At 46.4% G+C, this 14,509-nt stretch overlaps 1 non-coding gene across 1 annotated transcript; it reads right to left on the bottom strand.

The window, feature by feature from the left end:
* Window positions 1-10,527: 10,527 nt before the first annotated feature.
* On the bottom strand, window positions 10,528-10,599 carry TRNAC-ACA (transfer RNA cysteine (anticodon ACA)). The gene has a single exon. It is a non-coding gene; the product is annotated as a tRNA-Cys (tRNA).
* Window positions 10,600-14,509: the final 3,910 nt, after the last annotated feature.

Consider the following 14,509-nt stretch of genomic DNA (forward strand, 5'->3'; position numbering starts at 1 on the left):
CGGAGGAGGCTCCCTCCCGCTCGCCCACCCCGGAGGAGAGACCCCCCAGAGGAGGCTCCGTCCTGCTCGCCCACCCCTGAAGGTGCCAATGAGCTGGCACTGAGTCCCATCCGCTCCCCTCACTAAGACTGTGCGCTTCAGGCTGGTCTCAGGAACACACTTCTTGTTTCACTTGAGTGACTTAATTACGCCTGCCCTGTAATTTCAGGTTGGGTCTTCTCTGCCTGCCTTCGCCTCACTTTTCACTCTGGCCTCAGTCTTCTTTTTCTGGTAAACAAAATACGGTCAGCAGACAGAGCTGACTGCATAAAAGGCAAAGGTCTGCCTCTGAGGAGTAACATATACTCATACTGCTATGCTAGTTAACTTATATTTATTGATTTAAGTTAATATAACATAATGCTACATAAACATATGCATATATAATGTAAATAAATATTAAATGTCATGTACCATTATTTTAATATAATTTTATATATCAATGATATATGTTAATGTTAATATTATATAGGCTGATTTAGTTAACGACACTCCTGGTGAGAAGACTAATGAAGAGGAAAGAAGTCAGAAAAAAACCCAGAAATTTGAAGATCTTTGCAAAAACTCCACGCTCTCGATGTAAATGGCGAGCCGTGCATGAAGGTTCTTGGCCAGGGCCCCTCACGGGCCTCTCCCGCCCCTGCTATGGTCAGCAGTGGACCAGGGAGCGGGGGTCCGGGCAGAGCCCCCAGGCCAAGGCCGGGCTGAGACCCCCACCAGTCTCCTTCCTTCTGCCACCGAGCGTCACCTCCTCGCTGACACTAGTGTACACGCGTGTCATCACTTCTCCCACAGAATGAAGGGTGTGTGCTGCAGGAGAGCGGGAGCCAGCTCACTGGTGACATGAATCTTAACACCATGGAGAGAGGGAGTTGGCGGGAGGGAGACAGATGAACAGACAGAGGTGCCTGGCTTCAGACTGTAGGGTGACATTTATGATGCTAAAACTGGTTAGCCTTTAGCTTGTATTTTTATCAGTGCCTGTATTAAACAATTGATTAGTCACCTAAATATCATAGAATCTAAATCATAAACTAGGATTCTAAAATACTGTGGTTTTCTGGTTACCAAAATGCACTTGTGAAGCCAACGTTCAAATCATCCAGTGTCTTCTTTTTGTGTTAGGTCACATGTTGTTTTCTTTCTTAACTTTCACTTTGTATTTAGGGTATAGCCCGTTAACAAACTGTGTTGTGACAGTTTCAAGTGAACACCAAGGGGAACGGTTCAGCCAAACACACACATGTGTCCTTTCTCCCCCAAACTCCCCTCCCATGGAGGCTGCTACATAGCATTGACATCCATGTGCTGAGCAGTGAGTCCTTGTCGATTCCTAACCAAAGCGGACGCTCGTTGCATCATCAGAGACTCTCTCAGAATGTTTCCCAGAGGTTATTGAGGAGTTTCCTGGAAAACACTGAGCCCACCCTCTGTTGCCAGAGGAAGAATGTTTATATACGGGTGTTAGTTTTGAGAGAATTTGGTGAAATGGACCAGCTCATACAGAGATGGACACAGCTTGTCACCATCAACATTGTCACCGTTCCCCAGCAGGTTCAGCCTTTCCCGAATGCGCCCTGAGTCCTGACCACTGAACAGGCCAAGCCCACTCTCAGTCCCCAGCGCCTCCTCCCACAGGGCCACTGCCCACAGGAGATGGAGGGACTGACCGCTCGTCCCCTCCTCCCCCTACTCATGGGTACGGAAGAGCCCAGCTCCCTGCTCTGGTTGAAGGAGAAGGAAGGCCCAGCAGCAGCCCTGGAAGAAGCGCACAGGGGCCCCTCCATTCCCAGGAGTGCAGGCTCATCGTGCAGGGCCCAGGGGACACGGGGGAGGGAGGAACCTCAGCTCTGGACACTGTGGGAGCTGGGCTGCTGAACAGACTCGGGGACTGTCTGTTGACCATGGGATCTGAGGAACAGGAGAGATTTCGATGGACTGGGGCTAGCTGGGAGGGTTCCCCATGGTCTAAAGCACAGGCTGTGTGTCTCTGGGCTGAAAATATTAACTGCTGAGCTCTAGCTCCCACCAAAAGAGGGTATAGGTTAGAGATGTCCTGAGATGTAAGAGCTTCTTAGGCAGACAAGAGGAGATGCCAGGAGGATGTGAGCTGCCTGGTAGAGCCTGAGCCACATGCCCAGCCTCCTGACCCCAGTTTGGGGAGGTAGCACTTTCTTATGCCTGTCCCTGGTGGCTCAGATGGTAAAGAATACACCTGTAATGGAGGAGACCTGGGTTCCATCTCTGAGTTGAGAAGGTCCCCTGGAGAAGGAACGGACAACCCACTCCAGTATTCTTACCTGGAAAATCCCACGGACAAAGGAGCCTGGTGGGCTACAGTCCATGGGGTCGCAGGGACATGATTAAGAGACTAACACTCTTTCAGGTGAGGGCAGCTGGTTTGCTTGGGCCTGATCAGGGAGGGGCACAGGTGAGTGTTGCTTCTGATGAGTGAAAGAGTCTTTGGGCCTAGAAAAGGAAACAGCAGTCTCAAAGGCCCTTGCTGAATCATCTAACTTTGGGAAAACAAAACCAAACTTTAGATCCCGCCCTGATGCTCCAGGCTTGTTGCATCTAGGGGACTTATCATTCCTTGTCCAGAGGATTTATCACCCCCTGCCCAACTACAAATGCCATCTCAACTAAAGAATACCCAAAACATACCATCTGACTAACATTTCCCTTATCGCGTCCACAAACCTCCCTTTAAATATGAAGCCTCCCTGATCCCTCTCACGCTCAGCCTGGTCGTTAGGCCGACTGCCGCCCCTCCTTGCCTGAATAAAGGTAACCTACTTCCGTTGAGGTCATCTCTCCTTTTCTGCATCAGCCCAATCTATACCTTACAACCAGCACTGTCTGAGAGGAGAGGGCAAACAGGTGCCCCCAGGGAGTCAAGAAAGAGGCTGCTTAGTCAGCAAGACAGCTGTGAGGGAGTCGAGTGGGTGCCCCTTGGGGCCTCTGCCACTGTCCCCGGGTGCCCTGCAGTTCCAAGCTTTGGCCTGAATGTGTCATAAAGAAGGACCCTTTGTGTTGTTTTGAGAAATTATGTAACTTTATTTATTTTTACTTTAAAATATTGTATTGGTTTTGCCATACATCCACATGAATCCACGACAGGTATACTTGTGTTCCCCATCCTGAATGCCCCTCCCTCCTTCCTCCCTGTACCATCCCTCTGGGTTATCCCAGTGCACCAGCCCCAAGCATCCTGTATCCTGCATCAAACCTGGACTGGCGATTCATTTCTTATATTGTATTATACATGTTTCAATGCCATTCTCCCACATCATCCTACCCTCTCCCTCTCCCTTTCCCACAGAGTCCAAAAGACTGTTCTATGCATCTGTGTCTCTTTTGCTGTCTTACATATGGGGTTATCATTACCATCTTTCTAAATTCCGTATATGTGCGTTAGTATATGGTATTGGTGTTTTTCTTTCTGGCTTACTCCACTCTGTATAATAGGCTCCAGTTTCATCCACCTCATTGGAACTGATTCAAATGTATTCTTTTTAATGGCTGAGTAATACTCCATTGTGTATATGTACCACAGCTTTCTTATCCATTCATCTGCTGAAGGACATCTAGGTTGCTTCCATGTCCTGGCTATTATAAGAAGTGCTGTGATGAACATTAGTGTGGACGCGTCTCTTTCAATTCTGGTTTTTTCAGTGTGTATGCCCAGCAGTGGGATTGGTGGGTCATAAGGCAGTTCTATTTCCAGGTTTTAAAGGAATCTCCACACTGTTCTCCACAGTGGCTGTACTAGTTTGCATTCCCACCAACAGTATGAGACGGTTCCCTTTTATCCACACCCTCTCCAGCATGTATTGCTTGTAGACTTTTGGATCACAGCCATTCTGACTGGTGTGAAATGGTACCTCATTGTGGTCTTGATTTGCATTTCTCTGATAATGAGTGATGTTGAGCATCTTTTCATGTGTTTGTTAGCCATCTGTATGTCTTCTTTGGAGAAATGTCTATTTAGTTCTTTGACCCATTTTTTGATTGGGTCGTTTATTTTTCTGGAATTGAGCTGCAGAATTTGTTTGTATATTTTTGAGATTAGTTGTTTGTCAGTTGCTTCATTTACTATTATTTTCTCCCATTCTGAAGGCCATCTTTTCACCTTGCTTATAGTTTCCTTTGTTGTTCAGAAGCTTTTAAATTTAATTAGGTCCCATTTGTTTATTTTTGCTTTCATTTCCAATATTCTGGGAGGTGGGTCATAGAGGATTCTGCTGTGATTTATGTCTGAGAGTGTTTTGCCTATTCTCTCCTCTGGGAGTTTTATAGTTTCTGGTCTTACGTTTAGATCTTTAATCCATTTTGAGTTTATTTTTGTGTGCGGTGTTAGAAAGTGATCTAGTTTCATTCTTTCACAAGTGGTCGACCAGTTTTCCCAGCACCACTTGTTAAAGAGATTGTCTTTAATCCATTGTATATCCTTGCCTCCTTTGTCAAAGATAAGGTGTCCATCGGTGCATGGATTTATTTCCCATTGATCTATATTTCTTTCTTTGTGCCAGTACCATACTGTCTTGATGACTGTGGCTTTGTAGTAGAGCCTGAAGTCAGGCAGGTTGATTCCTCCAGTTCCATTCTTCTTTCTCAAGATTGCTTTGGCTATTCGAGGTTTTTTGTATTTCCATACAAATTGTGAAATTATTTGTTCTAGCTCTGTGAAAAATACCGTTGGTAGCTTGATAGGGATTGCATTGAATCTATAGATTGCTTTGGGTAATATACTCATTTTCACTATATTGATTCTTCCGATCCATGAACATGGTATATTTCTCCATCTATTAGTGTCCTCTTTGACTTCTTTCACCAGCGTTTTATAGTTTTCTATATATAGGTCTTTAATTTCTCTAGGTAGATATATTCCTAAATATTTTATGTTTTTCGTTGCAATTTTGAATGGAATTGTTTCCTTAATTTCTCTTTCTATTTTCTCATTATTAGTGTATAGGAATGCAAGGGATTTCTGTGTGTTGATTTTATATCCTGCAACTTTACTATATTCATTGATGAGCTCTACTAATTTTCTGGTGGAGTCTTTAGGGTTTTCCATGTAGAGGATCATGTCATCTGCAAACAGTGAGAGTTTTACTTCTTCTTTTCCAATTTGGATTCCTTTTATTTCTTTTTCTGCTCTGATTGCTGTGGCCAAAACTTCCAGAACTATGTTGAATAGTAGCAGTGAAAGTGGACACCCTTGTCTTGTTCCTGACTTTTGGGGAAGTGCTTTCAATTTTTCACCATTGAGGATAATGTTTGCTGTGGGTTTGTCATATATAGCTTTTATTATGTTGAGGTATGTTCCTTCTATTCCTGCTCTCTGGAGAGTTTTTATCATAAATGGATGTTGAATTTTGTCAAAGGCTTTCTCTGCATCTATTGAGATAATCATATGGCTTTTATTTTTCAATTTGTTAAGGTGGTGTATTACATTGATTGATTTGCGGATATTGAAGAATCCTTGCATCCCTGGGATAAAGCCCACTTGGTCATGGTGTATGATCTTTTTAATATGTTCTTGGATTCTGATTGCTAGAATTTTGTTAAGGATTTTTTGCATCTATGTTCATCAGTGATATTGGCCTATAGTTTTCTTTTTTGTGGCATCTTTGTCCAGTTTCGGTATTAGGGTGATGGTGGCCTCGTAGAATGAGTTTGGAAGTTCACCTTCCTCTGCAATTTTCTGGAAGAGTTTGAGTAGGATAGGTGTTAAGTCTTCTCTAGAATTTTGGTAGAATTCAGCTGTGAAGCTGTCTGGACCTGGGCTTTTGTTTGCTGGAAGATTTATGATTACAGTTTCAATTTCCATGCTTGTGATGGGTCTGTTAAGATTTTCTATTTCTTTCCGGTTCAGTTTTGGAAAGTTGTACTTTTCTAAGATTTGTCCATTTCTTCCATGTTGTCCATTTTATTGGCGTATAATTGTTGATAGTAGTCTCTTATGATCCTTTGTATTTCTGTGTTGTCTGTTATGATCTCTCCATAAAGAAGGACCCTTTGTACTCTACCTATTATGAGTTAACCACTAAAGGAATGTTGCCTATAAGCTTGTACATAAAGTCCCGTCTCTGGGAGCCCTGCATCCCAGGTAAGGAGCACCAAGCTAAAATAACTTTGTTTAGCTCACAGGAAACTTCCTGACCAGACTCACCTGTGAATCACACTAGGGAGGCAGACATTAACACATCCCCTCTGGAGCCTGATCAGAATGAGGAAATATTTGACTTTCCTCACACACCACCTTTGAGAATTAAGATAAAAGAAGCCTGAATTCTAACTCAGGTAAGATGGGTTCTGGGACAAGAGTCCTGGGCTTCTGAATAAAGCCACTGTTCCTTGCCCCAGGAACTCATCTCTCAATTTCTTGGCCTGTCATGAGGTGAGCAGTACAAGCTTGGACTCAGTTACAGACGAGCTGACAGTCTTGCCCTTTTTTGAGAAGATTTCCATTTTCACTCATTTAGTCATTCATCGTGTATGTGAGTCCTGCTCAGAACCAGGCCCTGATGAACTCACCCTTGGAGACCCAGCTCAGACCTCAGCGGGTCCACGACGCCTTTCTTGATCCCAAGCTCTGCCCGCACCATCTTCTGCCTCACCCAGGACCCCTCGAGTCTTTAAGCACACTGTGATGAGCTCTCCAGCTTGACCTTGAACAGATGCAGAACGGGGCTCAGAAAATGTGATGATGACCAGTAATCAAATCAATGAGCTGGTCAGACACAAACCAGGCTCAGGTCATGTTCACCAAAGGTCATCTTCTCCCTCCTTCCAGAGCCAGAGTTTCAGGGGGACCTTTACCAGGAGCCCAGGGATCTTCTCTGACACTAACCTCATCCAAAACATTAACAGTCTGGGTGGGTTTTGTTTTCAATTTTATTTCTTTTTACACTTGAAGTCACTTTGTGACTATTCCACTGAATACTGAGTAACTGAATGATCACTTCTGTTGTGTCTGGGCCAAGAAAGCCCAATATGGGGGTAGGATGCTAGGAGGAGATGATCAGGGGAGTAGGGGTGGTGTGAAACAGAAGAGGCAGGTGGCCATCCCCTTTGTACTTAACCAACCTGACTGTGATGACCGGGGTCCAGATGTCTCCTTGCTGATGGTCTGTCCTTTAGAGCCAGCTGTAGAGGTCACAAGACAAACCTAAGTTCTGCAACGCCTGTGTGATCCAGGAGCAGTCACTTGTGCCTTCAGAGGGTCACTTTCTGACCCACAGTGGTGCTCTCCCAGAGTCCGGCTTGAGTTGGTGGCCAGCCCTGCTCACCGTGAGATGCTGCAGCTCCTGCTCTGCCCTGAAACCCCTCCCTGCAGCCTGGCTGTGCTAGGGGACGCTGGACAAAGCAGGCATGAGCGAGTAGGAGAGAGTGGGCGCTTCAGGGGCAGAAGAGATACAGAGACACTTGATTTCACTCTGGCCACTTCCAACTGGTCCCAGCCTAAGGCCACTTGTCATACACCCTGAGTAGACACGATCTCCTGGGAGCTCAGAAGACTCTCCTGAGAGCTGGGATGTGGAGCTCTGGAGGATGGGGCTGGGATAGCCCCCACATGAAGCTGGGGCTCTGGGGCTCTGACGCTGACCCAGGGAGTGAAGCTGGGCCTGGCAGGTTTGCAGTGTAGACTGTCGGGTGTCTGGCTGAAGCTGCTGACACCCGTGGTCACACCTCCCTCACCCATCTGACTGTTTCTGATCCCAGCAGTTAAGCAGGGCTGGTCTGGCGGGCACGTGACTGAGACAGGAGCTCAGGGGCAACTCCTCCACCCGCCTCTCCTCTCCTCTCTCCTTCACCACCTCTGCCCCCCCCCCCCCCCCCCGCCCCATGTAGTTCTTTTCTTAGGCCGCCGTGGGGAGGCCTGCGTGGAGTCCTGGTCGTGCGGGTGGCACGGAGGGTCCCAAGAAGGGGTGTTGTGGCTGGGCTGGTTGCTCTGTGCTCGCTGGTGGCTGAGGGTTGGTGAGGCAAAGAGGCTCCCTGCACAAAGACTGTTCCTAGTGAAATGGACTGAGTGACAATGGTAATTTTATATTCTGTGAGTCTTTCACAATTAAAAAGAAAAGAACGTGGGTGTGTGTGTGTGTATTATCATGGCCTAGAAAGGAAAATTCTCAAGTCAAACAGAGGAATGAATCGTGTGCTAAACCATAGATGAGTCTCAAAATCACAGCACCAAGTGTAAGAAACCAGCGTGCGTGGCCACAGTGGTGCAGACCCCTGTGCTGTGAAAATGCAGAACAGGCCAATCATCAGGGTCAAAAAGCACCCAGACAATTGCCCAAAGCTGGGGGAGGTGGGCAGGGAAGCGCCTGTTTAATGGGTGGTGGCTTTCTTTGTGAGGAGGTGAAGCGCTCTGATTTAGAGGGTGGTGATGGCTGCACAACCTTGCAAACAGATGATGAATCGTTGAGTTGTACATTTTACAGAGTAAATTTTATGACGTGTGAATTAGATTCCGACTTAAAAATTGAGATTGCTAAAGGAGTGTTTTTTTAAAAGAATTCACCCAAGAAACACATCTTATCCTGACTTTTGTTTGGTTCTCACCCTTCTGACGTCTGTAGGCAAGCAAACATCTGGGCAGAGATGAGGATACAGGTTTCCTCCTTCAGCGACTGCCTTCTCTGAGCTGCCCTTCATCATCAACCACGAGGACCCTCGGCCTCTGCAGGAGCTGCTCTCCAGGTTCCTATTGTCCCCTCTCTTTCTCCTCCGCCTGCTCTGAGGGGCTTCCTGCCTCCAGCTCCGCCTCCTGAGTTCAGTCTGGGCTCCTCTCCCTGGCGCTCTTGCTGGGCTCCTGGCCGCCCTCTGGCTGCAGCCTCTCCGCCCCCCTGTTCGCTTTCTCTCTGTGATAACTGACCTGCTTTACCTGCAGTTCTGAACATGTCCCTTCTCTACTCACAGCATCTGAGCGGCTCCCACTTCCCAGGAAGGATAGTGGCATCCCAGGCCAGGCTCTAAATGCCTTTCACTCTCTCTCCCCTGCCCCTTCCTCTGCCAGCCCTCACCCCCTGCGTCCACCCCGCAGTCCACACCGCCTTTGACATCATCCGGAAGTTTAGATGAACGCTCTGCCTTCACATCTGCCTTTCTTGGCGGGTGGGGGGGGGGGGGGGGGAGGGGAGCTTGCTCTCTGTTGCACCTACCACTGGGCCCTGGCTCTGGATTCCAGGCTGCTGAACTGTACTCCTCTGAGGCCTTGGCTTGGAAACCATCTGCTCTGCTGATTTTCCTCTGACTCCCTCAGGCTGTGTCGTAACTCCTTGTCTCTCTTCTGGTCCTGTGAGCCTTTTCTCGGTGAGCACGTGCCACATGGGGGGGCATTATGTCTCGTCTGACGCCCGTCTTAGGCCCAGGGCTTCCTGAGGACAGGAGTCCAGGCCCCACGACTCTCCACGACTCTCTCAGGCCCGGAGGTGCTCCCTGCTCACCTGCACGGAGACTGGAGGCTGTGGCTCCCGCGTCAGGCTTGCGGGGCCATCTGGGTCTCATCTCAGGCACTGTCCACGCTGTGGGGGAGCAGCTTTCACTCCAAGAAACTCCCCCGCCCTCTTGTTACAGAGACAGGCTCTGGGAGGCACGGGCGTCAGGGGTTGTGGCTCCGGGCCCTACTGGAGCAATAGTCGTGGCGTGTGCACTTAGCTGTAATTTCATTTCTCATCTTTTTTACTGAAAACACACATCCTACTTTCCTTAAGCAACCAAGAACTGACCTTTATATTAGCATTCTATAGATTGGTCAACATAATTACCAGTGATAATTTCTAAGGAAAATTCTAGAGAACATCTCAGGATGGCATCAAACATCATTCGTTAATAGTCCAAAATCTCTAGTTTCTCTCTAAGAGGAAGTTAGTGTTCAGTAATGAATGTCTGAGAATCTCACTTTATTTGGACATGACCTGGCTATTCAATAAGCTTCTGTCACTTAGTTTAGCACACCCCTGGAAACTCAAGTTACCCCAATCTGGAGAGACTATTTTAGACAGACGTTCCTAAAATATAATTATTCTCAATAGTGTATCTAAAAGTTCATATCTCATTTACATTTTTTAGGAGTTTTTTTTCCCCTAGAGGTTTCCTTGTTGACAAACTTGTAACAGATATAAAAATATAACAATATTTAACTTATAATAAACCTAGGCACAATGAAAATATTAAGCTTAATGTTAATGATTCTCTTAGACATGTCTATATTAGACTAGCAAACGAACATTAATACTAGATATTTCATATTGAATATTTCCCAGTTAACATGAATCTGATATTCATTTAGGTTAATTTCTCTTGTATTTAGAATTCTCTGATTTGTAAGTACTTATTTTTCTTTGAAGTGAAGTGAAGTCGCTCAGTTGTGTCCAACTCTTTTCGACCCCATGGACTATAGTCTAACAGGCTCCTCTGTCCATGGATTTTCCAGGCAAGAACACTGGAGTGGGTTGCCATTTCCTTCTCCATGAGATCTTCCCGACCCAGGGATTGAACCCGGGTCTTCTGCATTGTAGGCAGACGCTTTACCATCTGAGCCACCAGGGAACTGTGACCCTCAAATATACAGCCAGCTGACTTGCAACAAGCATCCTGAAAGGACGGTCTTTTCAACAAGTGGTGGTGGAACAACTAGAGAGCCATTAAGTGAAAGAAACCAACCAACTACCCCCAACCCTTACTTTAAGAATCTTTGTTATTCAACTTTTCTTTAGGCCAATTATTAGAACTCATGTCCCATTTTGGCAATATTATTAAAACAAATAAACAAACAAACAAAAGACACACACTGAGACATACATAAACTGAGACAGACAGACAGAAATCTCATAGTTTTCCAGTTGATATTTAAAATGTCTCTTTGACACCCCCCCCCAACCCTACCACCATTTTTTTTTGTTTTTTTTTTTTTTTTTGAAGTTCTAATTTGCCCAAGGCTGAGGTCTCAGGCAAAATGGGCTGTGTATTTCAGGGACATGAAGAGGGTTAGTTCAGTTCAGTTCAGTTGCTCAGTCGTGTCTGACTCTCTGCGACCCCATGAATCCAGGAAGCCAGGCCTCCCTGTCCATCACCAACTCCCGGAGTTCACTCAGACTCACGTCCATCGAGTCAGTCATGCCATCCAGCCATCTCATCCTCGGTTGTCCCCTTCTTCTCCTGCCCCTAATCCCTCCCAGCATCAAAGTCTTTCCCAATGAGTCAACTCTTTGCATGAGGTGGCCAAAGTACTGGAGTTTCAGCTTCAGCATCATTCCTTCCAAAGAAATCCCAGGGCTGATCTCCTTCAGAATGGACTGGTTGGATCTCCTTGCAGTCCAAGGGACTCTCAAGAGTCTTCTCCAACACCACAGTTCAAACACATCCATTCTTCGGCGCTCAGCCTTCTTCACAGTCCAACTCTCACATCCATACATGACTACTGGAAAAACCATAGCCTTGACTAGACAGACGTTAGTCAGCAAAGTAATGTCTCTGCTTTTGAATATGCTATCTAGATTGCTCATAACTTTTCTTCCAAGGAGTCAGCGTCTTTTAATTTCATGGCTGCAATCACCATCCACAGTGATTTTGGAGCCCCCAAAAAATGAAGTCTGAAACTGTTTCCACTGTTTCTCCATCTATTTCCCATGAAGTGATGGGACCGGATGCCATGATCTTCATTTTCTGAATGTTGAGCTTTAAGCCAACTTTTCCCACTCTCCTCTTTTACTTTCATCAAGAGGCTTTTTAGTTCCTCTTCACTTTCTGCCATAAGGGTGGTGTCATCTGCATATGTGAGGTTATTGATGTTTCTCCCTGCAATCTTGATTCCAGCTTGTGTTTCTTCCAGTCCAGGGTTTCTCATGATGTACTCTGCATATAAGTTAAATAAGCAGGGTGACAATATACAGCCTTGACATACTCCTTTCCCTATTTGGAACCAGTCTGTTGTTCCATGTCCAGTTCTAACTGTTGCTTCCTGACCTGCATACAGATTTCTCAAGAGGCAGGTTAGGTAGTCTGGTATTCCCATCTCTTTCAAAATTTTCCACAGTTTCTTGTGATCCACAGTCAAAGGCTTTGGCATAGTCAGTAAAGCAGAAATAGATGTTTTTCTGGAACTCTCTTGCTTTTTCCATGATCCAGCAGATGTTGGCAATTTGATCTCTGGTTCCTCTGCCTTTTCTAAAACCAGTTGAACATCAGGAAGTTCACGGTTCATGTATTGCTGAAGCCTGGCTTGGAGAATTTTGAGCATTACTTTACTAGCATGTGAGATGAGTGCAATTGTGTGGTAGTTTGAGCATTCTTTTGCATTGTCTTTCTTTGGGATTGGAATGAAAACTGACCTTTTCCAGTCCTGTGGCCACTGCTGAGTTTTCCAAATTTGCTGGCATATTCAGTGCAGCACTTTCACAGCATCAAGCTTTTTCCTAGGCAGTCTTTTTAACAAACTTGTTGTTTTTAATTGCATATGCAAAAAGAACTGGTTTTGCAGTTTCCAAGAAAAAAAAAATTTCAGTTTAACCAGTCTTCTCTGGAGTCTAAAGAATATCGTGGCCATCCTGTGTCAGAAAGTCACCTTTCCTTTCTGTAGTCATAGTTTTATACGTAAATTATAGGCCAAATGGTCCTCAAATTGACTCTGATATCAGGGGCAGATCAGCTGATAAAAATCTTGGATTGTCCCTCTGATGGGAAGGGAGGTCTTTGTCCCATCAGAAGGACCTGAAGGGTTAAGGGAATTTGCAGGAGTGGGGGAAGCTTGGTCTTTCCCCATCCTGAGAAACAAGAGTAGTTACAAGGGAATTCTTTAGGATGTTCGAGGGTGGAGGAAGCTTGGTTCCCTCCCCACCTGAGAGATAATCGTAGTTAGAAGGTGATCTTCAGAATGTTAGGAGAGCTTTTTGATCATTCAGGCTTTTGAATACAGAGAAAGACCTGGACCAAAGGGAACCTCAGAACCCTTTCCTAGAGATCATGTGGGCATGAAAGGTCGAGTAGGGGTCATCTAGGAAACCTGATGGAGAGAGACAGAGGAGGACAGGAGATAGGGAGGCAACAGGAAGACACGTGGCATGAGTCCCTGAAATCCGGATTCTGACTGAGGGCCACGAAGGACTGAAAGTAAGGAGATATTGAGTTCTCTCACTGCTTTTGACAAAAGCTAGTGTGCCTTTCAGAGGCCATTTTGGGGGGGGTGTCCCCCACGGTGTAGGAGTGCCGTGGCTGTGACGGCGCAGGAGTGCAGCTGGGAGGAGCTACTGTATGTCCAAGGTCAGGGGCGGCAACTGAGAGGAGCTACCTCACATCTGAGGTAAGGAGCAGTGGCTGTGCTTTGCTGGAGAAGCCGTGAAGAGATACCCCACATGCAAGGTAAGAGAAACCCAAGTAAGACGGTGGCACTGAGAGAGGGCATCAGAGGGCAGACAGATGGGAACCACAATCACAGACAACTAGCCAGTCTGGTCACATGGACCACAGCCCTGTCTAACTCAATGAAACTAAGCCATGACGTGTGGGGCCACCCAAGACAGGTGGATCATGGTGGAGAGGTCTGACAGAATGTGGTCCACTGGAGAAGGGAATGGAAAACCACTTCGGCATTCTTGCCTCGAGAACCCCATAAAACCGTATGAAAAGGCAAAAAGATAGGACACTGAAAGATGAACTCTGCAGGTCGGTAGGTGCCCAATATACTACTGGAGATCAGTGGAGACATAACTCCAGAAAGAAGGAAGGGATGGAGCTAAAGCAAATACAACACCCAGTTGTGGATGGGAATGATCTTAGAAGCAAGGTTCAATGCTGTAAAGAGCAATATTGCATAGGAACCATGAATGTTAGGTTCCTATGAATCAAGGCAAGTTGGAATGGTCAAACAGGAGATGGGAAGAGTGAACATCAAGTTGGACCATAAAGAAAGCTGAGCACCGAAGAACTGATGCTTTTGAACTGTGGTGTTGGAGAAGACTCTTGAGAGTCCCTTGGACTGCAAGGAGATCCAACCAGTCCATTCTAAAGGAGATTAGTCCTGGGTGTTCATTGGAAGGACTGAGGCTGAAGTTGAAATTCCACTCATTTGGTCCCTGATGTGAACAGCTGACTCATTCGAAAAGAGCCTGATGCTGGGAGAGACTGAGGGCAGGAGGAGAAGGGGATGAGAGGATAAGATGGTTGGATGGCATCACCAACTGGATGGACATGAGTTTGAGTGAGCTCCAGGAGTTGTTGATGGACAGGGAGGCCTGGCGTGCTGCAGTCCAGGGGATCACAGAGTCGGAGACGACTACACGACTGAACTGAACTGAGTTTGTATTTGGGCCGGTCCTTTTGCAGGGTTAAAATTTCCAGTTTCTGAGAATGTAGCCAAGGGGTGAGCCTGAGAGAGGCTCCCGGGACGTACCAGAGCACACTCTCGGCCTATCTGCCATAGAATGGGGTACTCAGAGTCACCGGCTGACAGAAAGGAGTCCCC

The sequence above is a fragment of the Ovis canadensis genome, chromosome 4 (genome assembly GCF_042477335.2).
Source record: "Ovis canadensis isolate MfBH-ARS-UI-01 breed Bighorn chromosome 4, ARS-UI_OviCan_v2, whole genome shotgun sequence".
NCBI classification, from domain to species: domain Eukaryota; kingdom Metazoa; phylum Chordata; class Mammalia; order Artiodactyla; family Bovidae; genus Ovis; species Ovis canadensis.